This window comes from Tupaia chinensis, unplaced genomic scaffold (assembly GCF_000334495.1).
Source record: "Tupaia chinensis unplaced genomic scaffold, TupChi_1.0 Scaffold000061_1, whole genome shotgun sequence".
In the NCBI taxonomy this organism is placed as follows: domain Eukaryota; kingdom Metazoa; phylum Chordata; class Mammalia; order Scandentia; family Tupaiidae; genus Tupaia; species Tupaia belangeri.
In genome coordinates, this window is record NW_006159519.1 from 2833478 (window position 1) to 2852335 (window position 18858).

Sequence of the window (18858 nt, forward strand, 5' to 3'; positions counted from 1 at the left end):
GTAGGGCGCGTGCACTCGCCAGACAGACAGAGAGAGACATAGAGACAGAAAGCGAGAAATCACCCCCCAGGGGGGATGGTCACGCCGCAATCCCTTCTCCTCCATTCTCCTCTCGGGATCTTGGGCACGCACACACACGCGCCCGGTGTGAGTTTTAAGCCACCGGGTCTGAGACACGAACCGCGGTCGACTACGTGGGAGTCCAGCGACACAGCCATTACGCTAACTGCTGGTTCCATGAGTTTCCTTTTTAACATTTTGTATATGTTTATAATTTTGAATACTCACCATTCTTTTTTGTATTCAAATTCATACCATTCTGAGAGCCCTTAGAGCCTTTGGGAGAGGCCAGTGGTGAAGGGGACACATTTATCAACTTGGAATAAAGAAAAAATTTTGCTTGTGTTCTTTTCTGACTCTTTGATTCTCTGTTTCTCTTTATCTGTCTGTATATTAGAGAAGGGAGGAGAGAGAAAGAGAGAAAGGAGAGAAGAGAAAGAATTGAACAGAATGAAAAGAAATGTAAACATAATTTGACATCCAAACATAGTTTTTGAGTTCTACCTATTTATCTATTCATTCATCCATCCTCCTATCCATCCAGCCATCCGCCTAGCTAGCCATCTAGCCATCCATCCACCTAGTGAGTCATTCAGCCAGTCATCTAACCGTCCATCCATTCATCTACCCCTCATGCATTCAGAAATAGGAAGGAGGAAAGACATAGGTAGAGATAAGCTAGGCTACATGCGACAGGTAAGACAAGCTGGGAACATGTGCCACTCACAGTTGAGGAGACTAGCCTGGGGAGAAAACCCTAAAATGATTAGAAACACATTTCCAATACCTGGAGTGGAGAAGGGCTGGGGAAGGTTTGCACACTGTTAAAATAGTCTACAAGTTTAGCCATTATTTCATTCACTGATAAAACTTTGTGTCAGCCCAGGTCGAAGCCCTAGGAAGTTATGTTGAGAAATAGCAACAACAGCAGTAAAAGGCAAGGAAAAGCAATCTCAGCCGAGCGCTGCTCTGGGAAAGCGAGGAAGAATGATCTACTCCGTCAGTGAAGTTTTCTTCTGTCAGAGCCAACAGAAGCCGGAGGTGATCAGGACGATCAGTGCATCAGTAGGGACTCTGTGCTGTAAGATGGGGTAGGATTTATGCAGCATGTGGAAACTCAAGGCAGTTCTTCTAGTAGACTCAGTCAGAAAGTAGAGATGTTTATTGGTTCCTAAGTGTTCTTTTCTGCTTTTCAGCAATGCTTTTTTTTTTTTTTTTTTTTTTTTTTTTTTTTTTTTTTAAAAATTTTTCGAAAAATAAGCTGTCCTGCCCACTGTGGGTTCTCATATGTTAGCAGTCTGGTACTAGGATTTGGGAACAGAGCCAGGCATGCTGGGGAGAACACATTTTACTGAGGGACTTGAGAAATATTTGCCAGGGGAAGAGGAATAGAAAAATCAGAAAGTTCTTCCTGAGGCCTGTTTGGGTCATTAACTTGCAGATCAGGTCTCTGAGAATATTTGGATTTCAGGTTCATTCTTTGGAGACTTACGCAGAATCAGAAGGGACACAGGGGAAACAAGGAGAGGGTCTGACAGCTTAGCCTTGGGTTGAGGTCCGCCCAGAGAATCTGGGGCTGTATCGTGCCCTCCAGCTGTGGAGCTGGGCTGTGCCCTGGGAGCTGTCAGGATACTGGAGAAGAGTGAAAGGCTTGGATCGTGACCCTGCTCTCTCCAGAACTTGCCTGAGTGTTACCTGAGTGCCCCATGGGCTGCCTGGCCTGTTCCAGCTCACCTTTTGTAGGGCTCTGATTGGGCACCCAGGCAAAGTCTTGCCTTGTGTCAGAGGCTGCCAGTTTTGGTGTATGTGCCAGTGAACCACCCTCAACATGGAGGATAGTGCTGGTGAGGATGTGTCGACTGACTCCCTGCCTGATGTGCTTCTCATTCAAGAGCTTATTTATTTATTAAAAACAAACAAACACACAAAAACCAAAATCCTTGTACTTTAATTCTATTTTTTTTCTTTTCAAAAATTTGCCAGAGGGTGTGTGTACTTGCTGGAGAGAGAGAGAGAGGGAGGGAGAGAAGGAAAGTGAGAAAGCACCCTCATGGGAATGGTCATACTGCAATCCCTTCTCCCCTATTTCCCCCTCCTTTTGAGATTTTGGGGATGCATACACACATGCCTGGTGTGTTTCTCAAACCATTGAGTCTGGGACTCAGACTGCACTAGGCCATGGGAAGTCCTACTGCCCTAACTGCCACACCATAGGCTGGCCTGCAGGAGCTTGTTTTTGGCAACAGTTCTATTTACTAAGGACCAAGCTCTCTGCCATCTAATGGCATCAACTAATTTCACTTTTTATTAAAGTTTATTTATTCATTTATTCCATAAGGGGGCAGAAAGAGAAAGAGAAGCAGACAGACAGATACCCCCAACAAAGTCTTCACAGTATGATCCAGCCTCTGCTAGTGCAGATCATGGGCCCAGGCTGCACAGGAACACCTTCGGATGTGAACCTGGAGCCTTCCCATGATGCCTCGGCGTTGCCGAACATCGCATTACTGCTGTCACACCATGGAGAAATGAATACATGGCTTCATTTATTTATTTATTTATTCTTACTTGAGAGAGACAAAGAGTGAGAAGAGAGATAAAGTAAGAAAGTACCCCCTAGGAGGGATGGCCACACTGTTTTTCCTTTTGGGATTTTGGGCATGCACGCACACATGTGTGTTTCTTCAAGCCTCCTGTTAGGTTTGATTTGGGAGTGGTGGTGAAGTCAGAGGCAGCAGAGGCAAAAATACCAGAGTCAGGCTTTGGGGTTTAATAAAACCAGCATAATTTATTCTGTGCTCTCGGGTGAGGTCCCTTGGCCTCACCTGGTCAGAGGCTGAGGGAGTCACACCCAGGGTGGATGCTCCTTGTTCTTAAAGGGCCGTTGTCCAATAGGTGGTCACCACGGGTCCTTGTCTGGCCAATGAAGTTCTCTGTTTCTGTTCAACTTTGGCGGGTGTGCCAAATGCTGAAGGGCAGAAAAGTGCATTGGTGATGGCGGGCCAGATGTGGACAACAGGAAAGCTCCTGCTGTCGGGAATGTTTCCGCCATGTTTCTTTTCCCTTCCCCCAGACCTTACACCTCTTGGTCAGGACTTAAACCCTACAGCCAGCCTTGTGGGATCCATCTGCCTTAACCACCATGCCACTAGCTGGCCCTAATTTTTAAAGCTTGTTTCTTCCTTGAGCATGTGTGTGTGAGACTGACAGCCAGGCACCCCTGCAGGGTCTTGATGCTATGATTCACCCCCAACTTTAACAGCCCAGCTCATGGACATGTGTGTACCTTGAGTGTCTGATGAGGCATCTGAACGTGAAACCAGAACTTTCCATGTGGGTCAGCCTCACAGAGCATCACGTGTTAAGTGTGTACCATGATCCCTCCTTCATTCCATCCTTATGATGACCTCTCAAGTGGAAATTACGGTTCAGAGAAGTTACATAATTTGCCCAGCTGCAGTGCCTGTCCCACCTGCACCATGCACATACACTACACACATGCTTCTCTGTCTGAGGAGCGGGGCCAGGTGACAGGGCAGCTCTTAGAATGTTCTGCACTAACCTGGGGCCCAAGGTTCAAGGACAACAGTGCTGCTGGTGGCTACCTGGGCTCCAGAGGGCAGGGATTAATGTGAACACAACTTAGGCTTTTGAAGAGCTATGTGAAAGCCACGCCAGCTACCTAGACTGGCACTGCCACTTTTCTGGGTGGTGGGGGGGCAAGGCTGGATTCACAGAGATGTATGACTCTGAAGCTTCAGCAGTCTGACAAGTGGGAAGGGAGATTCCACGTGGATTGTAGAGTGCCTGGGAAAACACGCAGAATGGCTTTGCTGGAGCATAGAGTAAGAGAAGCAAGTCTGGAAAAACAGCCAGGTCCTAGTACCTGCTGTGGCCCCTGTGGCTAGGTGTAGGGGGCACACTGCGTTGGGCTGGAAGGATTGTGGTTATTTGTCCTGGAATTGCACACAGCTTTCCAGACACCCAAAAAGGAGAGAGAAAACAAGTGACCTTTGGCTGAATGAGAAGGAGTTCCAGACTGGATTTGATGAGAAGCACAAGGGGAGACTGTGAAAAACAGCTCAGGCTTGCAAATCCAGGCCCTCTACCTCTCCTGTCTCTGTGGCACCTGAGTGGGGGGTAGGAAGGGTGAGACCAGTGAAGGAAGGAGATACCATTCTAATTAGTGCATTTTAAGTAGAGCTACAGGTCTGAGGTTTTGATTTTTTTTTTTTTTTAATTACCACTGAGACAGTGATAAAGGGCTAGGTGAAATTCAAGGGTTCTGGTTAGTGGACAATTGCTTTGCAAATTGCTGAATAAAATCTTTCCCTTCCTGGAATGCTTTCCTCCTTCTGTGATAAACAGTAGAAAGAGAACTATCTGAGAAGGAATATCAATGCTCTTTTTTTTTCACTTTTCAGGGTGGGTCTGAGTAAATCACTTAGGGGCTGTTTATCTGGAAGGAAAAGGTGGCAGTGGGGCTGGAGGGGATGTGACTTGAAGGTGGATGTAACATTTACACAGGACAAATAGCAGTGTCACCTCCCAGTGGAGCTTGCTGTTGGGGTACACCCTACTAGAAATGCAGTTGTCTGCTGGTGCCCAGGCTTGCAAGGGGGTTCAAGCACCTTTCTTTCTAGTACTCTCGACCCTGCCAGCCAGCCACGGGGGAGAGAGTGAGTGCATTCTAGTGGAGAGGGATCACAGCATAAAACCCTCCATGACTTTGATATTTAAGACTCTGAGTAAAGAGGAAAAGGGGAAAAAAATCCAAAAGGATGACACAGAAAGCCAAAAGCCATGGCTATATATTTTAAGCACTTATTTTTCTTTTTGCTTTTCCGATTCATTTGGTAATAGGAGGGGGTCGAAGTCTTTCTAGGCAGCGTCTTGTGTAAACCCTGTGATGCCTGTGCAGCTAGTGAATGGGATATAAAGTGTCACTTTTGATGGCTTAAAAATGCCATCGGCTTGCAATTTGCAGGATGGAAAATGTTTATTATAAAGTCTGGGGAAGTTTTTATATGCAACATTAATGCGATAGATTGTATAAAATAAATCTGGGGAGAAAGTTTTTATCCTGAGTCCCAGAGTCTCAGCCCTTTAAATCAATGCTCCACTCCAGTGATAAGGACAGTTTCCCAATTGATGTATCGGGGCAGCCAGTCAAAACATAAAAGGCACCCCCAGGGAGGAAGCCGGTGTGACATTAAATTCTCCCCTCAGCCTAGGGACAGCCTTGGCTCTGCATTGAATTTCTGTAACTGTAAATTTTAGAGTTAACTGTGTTGGCTAGAAATTGCACCAAGAAGCAGCCTCACAACCTGGCAATAGTGGTATTTTATAAGGATACCTTGCAGCTTTCAATTTTCTCCCTTGAATGCCAAATGGGACTAGATAAAGTTCATATTCGTGTCTTTAGGAGTTGGGTGTGCAGGGCCTCTTGGTGCAGAGCACACTACAGGGTTTTCAAACCACTGGCCATTGACTGCCAATGGAGATCTGTGTCCTGGTCAACCAGGAAACCCAAATCCTCCCTGAATATCGGCCTGATCTTAGCGCTTCCATGGCAAAGACAAAGTCCAGGGTAGATGTCTGATTATATGGCAGCTGGGAAGTAGTGACTGTTATGGAAGAACCACAGAATAGAATTGTTGATGAGACTTTATTGAGCAGATGAGGAACCAGAGGCTCAGAAAGAACTCCTGAGTCTGTGTCTCGGTTTTCTAAGCTGAGACAAAATATTTCTGTACCTGTTGCACCCCTCCTTCTGAGCTTCCAGGGCCATCTGTTCTAGGAGGAGGAGAAGATTCCATTTACCATCCGATCCAATGTGCCCCCCACCCCCCCGTAGGTGCTTGTCCCACATGAACACCATTGTCACACAGTAGCACAATCCCTTGGCCGTGACAGCTGACCATCTTAGTACCCAACTGAGATAGAGACTCAAATAGAAGAAAATCGAGCTACCAGGGAGGGACATGCCTGGGTTGGGAATATCTGTGTGTATCAGAGCAGGGACAGTTGGAAGGGTGGGGAGAATATGTGTCTCAGCATCAGTAGACCAAGACCTGTGTCATGCCACCATGTGTTTCCTGCTCCAGACAGCATTCCCAGCTCATGAGATGTTTCATCTTTAGTTGTCTATCTCCTATCCCCAAGCTCCTGGACAATAGTGCAATAAAAAGCCCAAATAAACACCTCAAAAGGAAACCTAATGTAAAAGGAACCTCAAAAGGAAACCGAATGTAAAAGGATGACTACTAATTATTCCCTAGATGCGTCTGGGATCCTCTAACTAAGGAAATCGGTCATGAAATGCAATGTAGTGTGTGTTTCCTTTCTAGGTGCTCCAGGCCTTGGCTATTATTTTTAATAAGGACACATAGTGCGAGGTAGAGTGTTCAGTAAATACATTTTGAAGCACCTGATGCCTGAGTCAGGTCAGAGCCCAATGCCCCTAAATGCCAATGGTGCCTCTTCAGCTCATGGTGCAGTCAAGCTACTTTCCATCAATGCTAATGATGCATTCTCCCAACCAGCTGGCCAAGCTGGTGAGGCTCAGTATCCCAGTACTGTTATGTGCCAACACCAATGGATCAGTGGATTTTATTAAATGCTGTTAATGTTTTAGTTCAAAAAATTCCATTAAAAGTAAAAAAAAAAAAAAGCCTTTTGATCACTTCTAAGTTAGCTGGCAGATAACTAATTTCAAGGGAAATTCTGTTCAGTGAAAGTGGACATTCTGCTTAACTGAATGAGAATACGGGAGAATGGGGAGAAATAAACATGTTTTGTTTTCCACAGATGGATGTGTGCAGATGTCCTTGAGGAGTATACAGATCTGGGGCAGAAAACACACAAATATGTGCTTTTACCAAGGTAGCAAAAAGAAGGGCAAGTCTGTCACACTTTTCCTAAAGAAGTGACAAGAGGAATCCAGATGGATGTGATTACAGATGTCATGTCTCAGGGGACCCTTCAACCTTGAGAAACCTCAGGGCAAGGAAAATGACACAGATAGAAATGAGTGGCTTTAGTCCTCACAGACCAGCACGTTTGAAACATTGGGGACAGTACCTGTCATGAGCAATTCATTTGACTTGGAAATGTTTGTAAGTGTTGATCTCTTAGGCTTGACTTAGAGATGAGATTAAGCATCACCAGAGCTTTAGAAATACCCCCAAATGGAAAATTTGTGATGCTTGGAAGGAAGCAGCAAATTTCGCAAAAGGATTTTAAGGCTGTTGTGGAATTATGCTATTAGGAAAGAAAGGTCAGCCTTAGGGCGATTGGAAAACTGATGGAGTGTGTCTTAGGAGCTGTCCATGCTCCCTCAGAGCACTTCTGTGGACTAGGGAAGGCTGCCTGCCCCCAGATGCATACAGCCTATTCTTTGCATTCTCCTGGAGGTCATCTGTCCTTTAACTTCCTTACAGGGCAGTTGATGGCAAGGTGGACTTTTTGTTTCTTTGCCTCTGAGTCCTGATAGGATGGAGAAATAGAGGGAAAATTGCAGTGTGACCACAGCCCATTAGAGGATGCTTTTTCATTCTGTCTATTTCTGGCATGTGTACATGCCCTCGGGCAAATTAAAAAAAAGAAAAGTAGAAGTGAAATGTAGAATTTTTAGAATAGGTACAGTAATATAAAATGAGTTTAAGCATATTGTACCCCTCAGGCCCATCTTGTCTCCATACTTAGTCTCAGCCTGAATTCTCTTCAATCCCAAAAGAGCTGAGTTTCCTGTGTGCTTTGGCTGGCTAGCAAAACAAGTGCATTCTGAAGAAATCTACCCAGATCCAGAGATGTGGTTTCTTAGCTGTGCAGTGATACTCTTATTGAGGCCAGCCAGTGCTCAGGGCCATCTCATAAGTGGACAGGCCAAAAGACCCTAAGGCACAGTCCTAGCCTCCTTCAGCTCCCTATGTGTAGAACACAGAGTAGAAAGTATATTTCTCAGAATGAAAAAAAGTATTGTGGAAGATGCTGCCCAATAGGGAAAAGTGCAGAGCTTGGTCAATAGTTCATTTTATTGACTTATTAGGAGTGTCTATGTGCCAGGGTTTGTTCTGAACTCTGGAGATTCATCAGTGAACAATTTAGACAGGTCCCTTCCTTCCAGGAGCTGACAATGCAAAGACCTGGAGGAAGGGGAGGGGGTAGAGAGAGAGAGATGAGCTGAAGGATGTTCCAACTCAGCTACTCTCCACAGTGAGGGACCTGTGTGACCTTGGCAGATTGCTCATTCTCTCAGAGCTCCTGGTTCATGGAGGATCTATTTAGATGGACTTGTGTATATGAAATCACCTTGTAAATCACACATTACTCAGTGTAGTTTCCATGGTTATCTGTTTCTGAAAGATGTCCTCTGCTTTGGAGTCAATACTGGAGTATCCTAGGCTGATGCACTTTGGAACTCTGAGGAGTTCCACGTTACCTTTTACTTCACCATGTTTTGGAGCATGCTCAGATCTGTGCTTTTTCCTGTGCTCTCTTGATGTCACCCACACTCCTCCCTCTCCTTACACCTGTGCAGCAGTCTGATATGGCCCAGGCAAGAAACAGGGGACATAGAAATTGTGGCTGAAGAGACTTAATGAAAAGATATTTTGTAAAGATGAGAAGAAAGTTAAGGAAAACCCAGAAAGGAGTAGCGAGCTTTCTTGGGGTCTACAAGAGCAAGAATCCTTTTACCATACCAGGAGACATATAAGTAGTTGGTCCCTAGAGCCTAGGAGACAGCCACCTGGCAGAAGCTATCATCATAGGTGGAGGAACAAAGAGAAGCATGGGTCACTATGGACCACGGAAAATAAATACACTAAATTACTTTTTCCCCCGGTCCCTATGTAGTATCAACTGTACAATGTTTGGGACCTTGTTAAAAAAGGGGCCAGCAAGTGGTGTGGTGGTTAAAGTGCTGGACTCCCACATGGCTGACTATGATTCAATCCCAGACTAGTGGCTTGAAACTCACACTGGGCATGTGTGCATGTGTGTCCAAAATCCTGGGAGGAGAATGGAAGAGAAGGGATTGCAGCATGGCCATCCAACTTGGGGGGCAGTGTTTCAACTTCCTTATCAGTTTCTTTCTGTCTCTGTGGCAAGTGAACATGCCCTATGGAACAAACCTTTAAAAATTATTTCAAGACACCAACAGCATTATCAAGTGCAACTAAGTGTAAGACCTTTCTGAGCATTGTTCCCTGTGTGACCACTCAGGTTGCAGAGTGTATTGACTGTGCTTGTAGCTCCTGCAAACTTGATGCTTTAACATCTTCTCTTCATATATATGGTGGACACTCCTTATTCTGGGCAATCTGATAACCTTGAGTCACCTTAATTGTCTTCCTGCCTCACTTATAACCCTCCCTCAATCCTCTCTTCAATTGTCTTGAATCTATAGATAACTTGTAGGAGAACTGATACTAGCAAAGTTCAATCTGATAATTCATGAACATAGTATATCTCTCCATTCATTTAGGTTTTCTTTAAGTTCTCTCAGTAATGGTTTGTAGTTTTTAGTATGTAGGCCTTGCATATATTTTGTCACATTTGTACCTAAGTATTTCATATTTTTTATGCTATTATAAGTGACCTTGTTTTTTAAAAAATAAAATTTAATTGTTTATTGCTAGTATACAGCAATACAATTGATTTCTAAATATCAGTCTTGTATCCTGAAACATTATTAACTCACTCAATAGGTCTAAACATTTTAAAAATAGATTCTGTAATATTTTATGTTCATATAATCATGTTTGGAAATAAAAACAGGTTTTATTTTTGTTTTGTGCTAATAAAAAAAGACCACTCAAATGAGAAAAAGCAAAGGATATTTATTCAGAGCTTGTCATAGCAAGGAAGTCAACTACCATAACATGCATTTGAAAAAGACTCAATACAGATAGATGAGAGGGAAAGCTTTATACTTAAGGAAGGAAGGGAACTGATACTAGAAATGTTCCTTGATTGGATATTTTTGGCATGGGGAAGTGGCAGGTGGATTAACTTAAAATTAGGGTATTCTTTGCAGTTAGTTTGGAGTGGATATTTAGCTCTACTTAGTTGGTCCTAAGTTGAAAACAGAAGCAAAATTAGGGAAGCTTTATGCTTTCTGTAATTAATCATATTCTAGCTGTCCTGAGCTTTTTGCTACATAAAGTAGTTTGCCTTTCTGGACTGGTTGCTATAGACAGACGTGTAGTGGTTTCTCCAGCTTGTGGGTCAGAATTTATTTTTTTAAAGAGGTTTTTGCCTTAGGGTGCATGTGTTCACTGAAGAGTGAGAGTGAGAGTGAGAGTGAGAGAGAGAGAGAGAGAGAAGGAGAACCCTGAGAAAGTGAGAAATCACTCCTAGGGTGGGGGTGGACAGCCACGCCACAGTCCCTTCATTCTCTTCCCAGGATCTTGGGCATGCGCGCATATACTCCCTGGGTGATTTTCAAGTCACTGGGTCTAGAACTCAAACCAGAATTGACCATATAGAAATCCAGTATATAACTGCGATGCCATCTGCTGGCCCCAGAATTCTGTTTTCATAAATGACCTGACTGTTGTCCCATTTGTATTAGGTCATTGGAAAAGTCATGACATATTTTTCTATAAAAAAATATGCTGTGACTTTTCAGACAACCTAATATATTCTCTCTCACTTCACAATCTGAATGCATTCCATTTTATTACTTGCTTATTCATTTATTTATGCCTATTGTCCTAGTTAAGAGCCCCAAGTTCAATATAGTGTGAAAGAGGTGAGACATTTTACCACTAATATGTTAACAGAGGTTTTTATAAATGCTTTTTAACAAATTTAATAATTTTTCTTCTAGTTGGCTGAAAGGATAGTTTATGAGGAATTTATGTAGAGATTTTCCAAATGCTTTTTTTTTTTTTTTTTTTTTTTTCTATTGTTGCATCTGTTGAAATACTGATACTTCCCTCTTTTCTGTCTCCCATCTATTGTGAATTTCACTGATTAATTTTCTAATGTTAAACCTACCTTGCATTCTTGGGATAAATCCCATTTGGTTATAATGTATTATCATTTTAACATTGTTAGGTTTGATTTGCTAAAAAATTGTTAAAAATTATTCTATCCATATTCATGAAGTTTATCTTTTTTTTCTCTTCGTAACATCTCTGGTTTTTGATGTCAGTATAACGCTGGCAACACAATGAGTTGGAAAGTGTTTCTCTTTAGTTTTGGTAAGAGTTTTTATGCAGTTGGTATTTTCTTGAATTGTTTGGTAGAATCTTCGAGTGAAACCATCCAAGTGTGGTGTTTTCCTTCTGGAAGGTTTTTAATTACAAACCCAATTTCCTTCATAGAAAGGCTATTCTAGTTATCTGTTCTTGAGTGAAGTTTGGCAGTTTGTTTTTTCAGGTAATTTGCTTATTTCATCTAAGTTGTAGAATTATTTATCACAAAAGTTCATAACATTACCTTATTAGTTTAAAATATTTAAAATCTGTAATGGCGTTGTATCTCTTATTTCTGATATTGGTGATTTGTGTCCTTCCCCCCCACTCACCCCCTTTTTAATCTATCTGACTAGAGCTTAATCAATTTTACTGATCTTCTCAAAAACCAGCTTTTGCTTTCATTGATTTTTCTCTACTATTTTTACGTTTTCCTCTTTTGTGATTTCCAATCAGATATTTACTTTTCCCCTTCCTTTTGCTTCCATTAGGATTAACTTACTCTACTTTATCTAGCTTTTAAGGTAGAAACTGAGGTAATCAATTTGAGACCTTTCTTTTCAAGTATAAGCATTCAGTGATATAAACTTGGTATAGAATTTTTGAAATCTCTTTATTATAAATACAGAATATTGAAACTAACTAGGAGATTAGAAATTGTCATGTTTTGGGCTGGTCTTATAACCAAGTCAGATCCCACATGGCCCATGAAGGCTAGAATTCTGGCCCGTGGTAGCTTGAAAAACATGCCAGGTTCAAGTGTGTCCTTAAAATCCTGACAGAAAGGAGGAAGGATGGCGGCAAGACCACACCCCATTTAGGGGTTGCTTTCTCTCTTTTCTCTCTTTCTGGGGAGTGCGTGTGGCCACTGACAAATTAAAAAAAAAAGAAATATTTATGTTCCACCTTTGCATTTAATTGGATTTTATAGGAAACATAAACTTGTCAGCATTTTAAATTTATGTACCTTTGCTGGTGTTTAGTGAAACAATTCTTGTGAAACCAATTTTGGAATGTTACCTATTTTTATACTTAGAAACAGACTCTAGCTTTCTATTCCACTTTAATCTTTGTAACTGACTTTAAAATTACACTCTACCTACTCATCCCTGAACCTAGAATAGCTTCTGGTGAAATGCAATCCAATCCCAGTTTTCTTCTGTTAACAACCTATTTTTATGTATTATCTATCCTAGCGTCTAGAACCTTTGTGGAAGGGGAGTGCTCTTAGATATACCAAAGCCAAGGGAAGATGTCAGGTTGAAAAAATATAATGATGTGAATTCTGGCTGATAAGCTGGGAGATATAAGGACTGAAAGAGGATGGTGAATAGATGGGTATTCATGGAAGGAGATTTCACAAGAGAGTAACTAGGAAACACAGGTTAGCTGTTCTTTCTTTCCCCTCCCCTCCCCTCCCCTCCCAAAAGTGAGAGAGAGAGAGAGAAATCATCCATTAAGGGTGGTTGTCATGTTGCAATCCGTTCTCCATTTTTTTTTTTTTTTTTGGGATATGGGGCACAGGCGTGCATACACACACACACACACACACACACACACACACACACACGGCATGATTTTCAATCTTCCAGGTCTGAGACTTGAACTGCAGTCGGCTGTTCAAGCACAACACCTTAACCACCGTGCCACCTGCTGGTCCCTAGCTGTTTTTTCTTTTGGTAGCAATAACTCAACCAAAATACTGTATATTCCAGATGCCTTATGTTGGTGTTTTTTGATCTTGTATTTGTATAATTGGCATCAAGTGTTGGAAGAACAATGAATGGATGGATGGATGAAGGAACAATTGTTACATAATTCTGTGTATTATCCACTTGTTAAAGTGCCTGGCTATTTAACCCCTCTCATAGCTGAAATATAGTAGAGTTTTGTTCTGTTTTTCCTTTTCTTGGTAGAGTTGGTTTAATCTAGAAAATGATAGCTAAGTATCTTAATAGGGCACCAATATGAGTTAATTTTCTCACTCACTTTTGTTCAATTTCAGAAATTTACCCTCAGCTGGAAGGAATACGTTAGGAATAACAGGAGTTGGAGTAGAATGTGACTTCGAATCAACATATCACCCCTTGTTGAAGTCCACAAGAAAGGCCCCTGTAGAGGAGAGCAGATGGTTGTGTTTAAGGCACTAATGTCTGCTGGAATTCTAATTCAGATAAGAAAGGCACCTGCAGCTGGACTGCCCCTTGGCTGCTGTGTGTTATTGTGTTAAATCAGAAACAGCTACAGTGGGCTGTGCAGGGGCTGAAGGAAGCCAACTCCCTGTTCTTAAATAATAATAATAATAGTTTTAGTGTTTACACCCTCTTCATCAGTTCCCAAAATTTCAGTGCATTTGTGTGAAACACAAAATGAGTCAGCAGGTGAAAGGAGTAGGGCAGGTGGTGAGAGGGAAATGGCTCTCCATGGTGCTGCATAATCATAGAGGCCCCAGTACAGTTCGGATTATCATTTGCCTTGAATGAGAAGATACCCAGCCTGTGTGCACAATCTCCTGCTTAAATGCTTCTTGATAGTCTTGGGCAACTTTATATATGCATATTTACCCACAAGCTGACTTTTTTTTTTTTTTTTTGGAGAGGTGTTTTTGCTATAGGGCGCGTGCGCTTACCAGACAGACAGAGAGAAACATAGAGACAGAAAGCAAGAAATCACCCCCCAGGGAGGATGGTCACGCTGCAATCCCTTCTCCTTCATTCTCCTCTCGGGATCTTGGGCACGCACGCACACGTGCCCAGTGTGAGTTTTAAGCCACCGGGTCCGGGACGTGAACCGCGGTTGACTACGGGGGAGTCCAGCGACATAGCCATTATGCTAACTGCTGGTTCCCTCCACAAGCTGACTTTTGAGGAGAGCCTCTGAATCAAAATTAGATTGCCAAGAATGGTGAGGCTAAAGACGAAATTACAGAATGCTGACCATGTATTTGAGAAAGACAACCAGAATGAAGTCTGACAGACAATTCTGTTTCTTTTGCTTCAACTTCAGTCTTGAGACAGCAAGACTAATTAATATACTATGTGCAATCAATTCAAATCAAGAGGCATTTTTTGGATACCTATAGTCTGTTCTGCCCTGTTAATAAGATAGAGCAGATTCATCAAACATTGTTGTTTGCCAAAGGGGTTGTGGTTTGGGCTATACAAAATTAGATAGACTATAAAACCATTTGATGAATTACTTCAATGGAATTAATAAAGGAGCTAAAATATATAGTGAAAATAGTGAGAACCGTGAGACTAAATTAGAATATGATGAAATTACTGTCCTGGAGCTAGTGGATGAGATTTTGTAGGGGGCTCAGTCTTGGAATAGACATGGAAGGGTTGTTATGGGTGAGTCCATGAATGGGAGGTATGCATGTGTTGTTCTAGGAGTTGGGGTGAATACACAAGTACGTACCATGTTGCAGTACCACATTGCATTAGGTTGTCAGGAAAGTCATGACATGTTTTTCTATGCAAAAATGCATCATGACTTTCCTGACAAGCCAATAGTTAAGATGCCTCTGGGGTCAGAAAACCTGGGTAAAAGTCCTAGCTCTATACAATCCACTAGTTGTTTTGTCTTACATAAGTTAAACAGCATTTAACCTCAGGTGCAGAGTTAAGTTAATCATGCTCAAAGTTTCTAACGCATTACCAAAATTGGTCTATGCAAGGTGCCTACCTTATTTTTTTAAAAAATTTAAATGATTTATTTCATTTAATTTATTATTATTATATTTTAATTTGTTATAGGGCATATGAGAGAGAGAGAAAGAAAGAATATGCCAGGTCTGGGTCTTGAACCACAGTTAGCCATGTGGGAGTCCAGTGCCTTAATGACCATGCCACCTGCTGACTCCACTTTATTTTATTATCACATCCTAGAAAGGACTTGATAGAGGAGATCCCTAAAAGAGTTGATGTTGAAGGCTATCTTCTGACAGTATGTCCAGTAATAGAAGTAACCAGTTGCTCTTTGAAGGGGGATCAGGGCAATACATCTTTATGCCAATCAAACTAATTCTCTTTGAGTTCAGATGGTCTCCTTGTTAATTCTGCCAGTTTTTCTAGGTAAATGTGTTACTTACAATAAAATTTAGTCCTACTCATTCTATTCTTAGATCTCTTTTTTCTTTTTTTATAGTGTTAGTGAGGAATTCTAGTGCTGTTTAACAGCAGCGATGGTTATCATATTTTTCTTATTTTTAATCTAAAAAAAGTCATCGAAATTTCTCCATGAAGTATAATGGTTGTTGAATATTTTCCCCATAGTTTGTATGGAGAGAAGAATATTTCTATATTCCCTTAACTTTCTGGGTTTTTAAAAAATTACAAATAGGTACTGGGTTTTATCAAATGATTATTCTGCATTGGTTGAGATATGATTTTTCTTTAGTTTATTAATGTTATAAACAACATTGATTTTTAAAAACATTTTGTTATGTTTGCTTTTCTTGGATAATCTGTTCATGATACATTAAAAAAAGCACAATGTAGTATTCACTTGGTTAATTTTACTTAAGAATTTTAGCATCCACATTTAAAAATAATGGGCCTATAATACATCATAAAATGATTTGGGCATCAGACCCTTTTATTTTTTATTTTTAAATTTTTGTGGGTTGTGGTGCTGGTAGTAGAGAAGAGAGGAAATGTGTAGTGACTATTTCAACTTTTTTTTCTTTTTTTGGAGAGATTTTCGCTATAGGGTGCGTGCGCTCGCCAGACAGACAGAGAGAGACAGAGAGACAGAAAGCGAGAAATCACCCCCCGGGGGGATGGTCACACCGCAATCCCTTCTCCTCCATTCTCCTCCATTCTCCTCTTGGGATCTTGGGCACTCACACACATGTTCCCGGTGTGAGTTTTAAGCCACTGGGTCTGGGATGCGAACCGCGGTCGACTACATGGGAGTCCAGCGACATAGCCATTACGCTAACTGCTGGTTCCCTATTTCAACTTTTTTTTATTGAGACTTTTTTTCAAGACTTTAATCTCGAATTAATTTTTTTGTATATGGTATGAGATAGGAGTCTTAACTTCAGTCTTTTGCATACAGTTTTCTCACCATCATTCATTGAATTGTTTTAACATTATTACCAAAATCAGTTATCCATAAATGGGTTATGGGTTTTCAATTCTATGATGTTGATCTGTATGTCCATCCTTGTACTAGTACTACACTGTCTCAACTACTACGGTTTTATAAAAAGTTTTGGATTGGAAAGCATGGGTTCTCCAACTCTCCAACTTCCCTTTCAACTTTTCAAGATTGTTCTGGAGTTTCTGTGAATTTTAGTATCAGCTCATCTGTAAGAGTTTTTTTTTGCTTGTTTTGTTTTGCTATTAGAAATAACTTAGTACATTTTATTTTTGGGTTACTGTTAGTGTTTAGGAATGCCACTGATTTTTGTATTTTTATTTTGTATCTTGCAACCTGGCTGAACTAGTTTATTAAACCTGCTAGATTTTTTTATAGACTCATTAAGAGCACATCATCTACAAATAGAGTTTTCCTTCTTTCCAGTCTGCATGCTCCCCAGCCTCCCCTTTCTTGTTACTTAGCAGCACTGTTTAGAACCTCCAGTTCAGTGTTGACTACAAGGGATGAGAGGGGACATTCTTGTGCTTGTCTTGGAATAAAAGCTTCTGATCTTCTACCATGAAGTAGGCTGTTCTTCACAGATAGTGTTATTAGGCTGAGGAACTTCATTTCTATTCCTAGCTGTTGAATTTTTGTCATGAGAGGGTGCTAGATTTCGTCCCAAACTTTTTCTGGCTTTGTTCAGATGATAATACGATTTCACTTTTCATATATTGATGTGGTATATTAATGGATTTTCATCTGTTAAATAATAATTTTTACTTGGTCATGGTATATAATTTTACTATGAATTATGCCTGCTTTTTATTTTTTATGATTCCACTTTTTTGTTTCATATTGGTAATATTTTCTTAACTCTTTTTAAATTGTACTTTCAGATTTACATGTAATCATTTTATGTGTTTCTGAGGTACACTGTGGATTTTTAAAACATGCATTGGGTTGTTGGAAAAGTCACAACGTATTTTTTGTTTTTCTATGCAAAAATACGTCACGACTTTTCCAGTGACACAATATATAATGCATAGTAATCAAATCAAGGATATAAGTTCATTCACCATCCCTCACACACTGCGTTGTGTCCCCCTCCCCCAATATCTCTATTGGTTTTTTGAAGTATGTGTTACTTTGTCACTTATGTTCGTTGTTCAATTATGGTCTACAGTTCCCAAACCTGTTCTACTTGTTTCCGTGTACTCTTTTAACCAATTTCTTCCCATTGCTCCCACTCCAGCTCTCTATACAATATCTAATATTGACCACTACTCTTTCTACTTGGGTGTTATAAGGTCCTGTTTAGCTTCTGCTAATGAGTGGTGGCATACAATATTTGTCTTTCATGGCGTGACTTATTACACTTAGCATTATTTCTTCTGAGTTAATCTATTTTATGTCAAATGCCAGGAACTCATTGTTCTTTATGGGTGAGTAGTGATACATTGTGCATAAATCACGTAATTCCTTGACTTATTCACCTTTTGTTGGTCACTTAGGTTGATTCCATATCTTAGCTATTGTGATTACTATTAGTGAATCATAAACCAATGCTGCAGCAAACATGAATGTGTAGGTATCTTTTAGATTGTTTTCCTAGCTTTTGGATATATACCCAATAGTTGGATTAATGGGTCAAAGAAATTCGTAGTTTTAGATTTTGGAGGAATCTCCATACTGTATTCTACAAAGACTGTACTAGTGTACATTCCCACTGACAGTGCACAGATGTTCTTCTTTCTCCATGTCCTCATTTGCACTTGTCATTTTTTATTTTTTGGATAATAGCCATTCTGATTGAGGTTAGCTGATATCTCATTGTGGTTTTGATTTGCCGTTCCCTGGTGATTGATAATGTTGAACTTTTTTTTATATGCTTTTGGCCATTCATATGCTTTCTTCAAAAGTTGTCTATTCAAATTGCCCATTTTAATTGGATTATTAGTGTCTTTGTGAGCTAAGTTTCTTATAAATTCCAATTATTAATCCCTTGTCAAAAGTATAATTTGCAAATATATTCTTCCATTCTGTGCATTGTCTCTTTACTCTGATAATTATTTCCTTTGCCATGTAGAAGCTTTTTAGCTTAATATAATCTTACTTGTTTCTTTGGTGCTATTGTCTATGTTTTAGGGGTCTTATTGTACTTAAAGAATCTTTTCCTAAACCAATATCTTGGAGTATTTCCTCTAATGCTTTATGTAAGTAGCTCGACAAATTTATTTTTTACATTTAAGTCCTTACTGCATTTTGAGTTGAGTTTTTTTTTTTTTTTTGTATACAGTGAGAGATAGGGATCTGGTTTCATTCTTCTGTGGGTGAAAATCCTGTTTTCACAGCACCATTGATTGAAAGACCATTTTTTCCCTACTGAATAGTCTTGGGACCTTTGTCAAAAATCAAGCGGGTATCTATTCTTGGCTGTATTTCTTAGTTCATTTGGTTTCATTGGCCAATGTGTCTGTTTTTTTGTGCCAGCACTCATACA

General features: G+C 40.6%; 1 protein-coding gene across 1 annotated transcript in view; it reads left to right on the forward strand.

Moving 5' to 3' along the window:
* ZMAT4 (zinc finger matrin-type 4) overlaps nt 1-18858 on the forward strand; it is a 390826-nt gene that overhangs the window by 113488 nt on the left and 258480 nt on the right. The gene's annotated exons all lie outside the window — the stretch shown is intronic.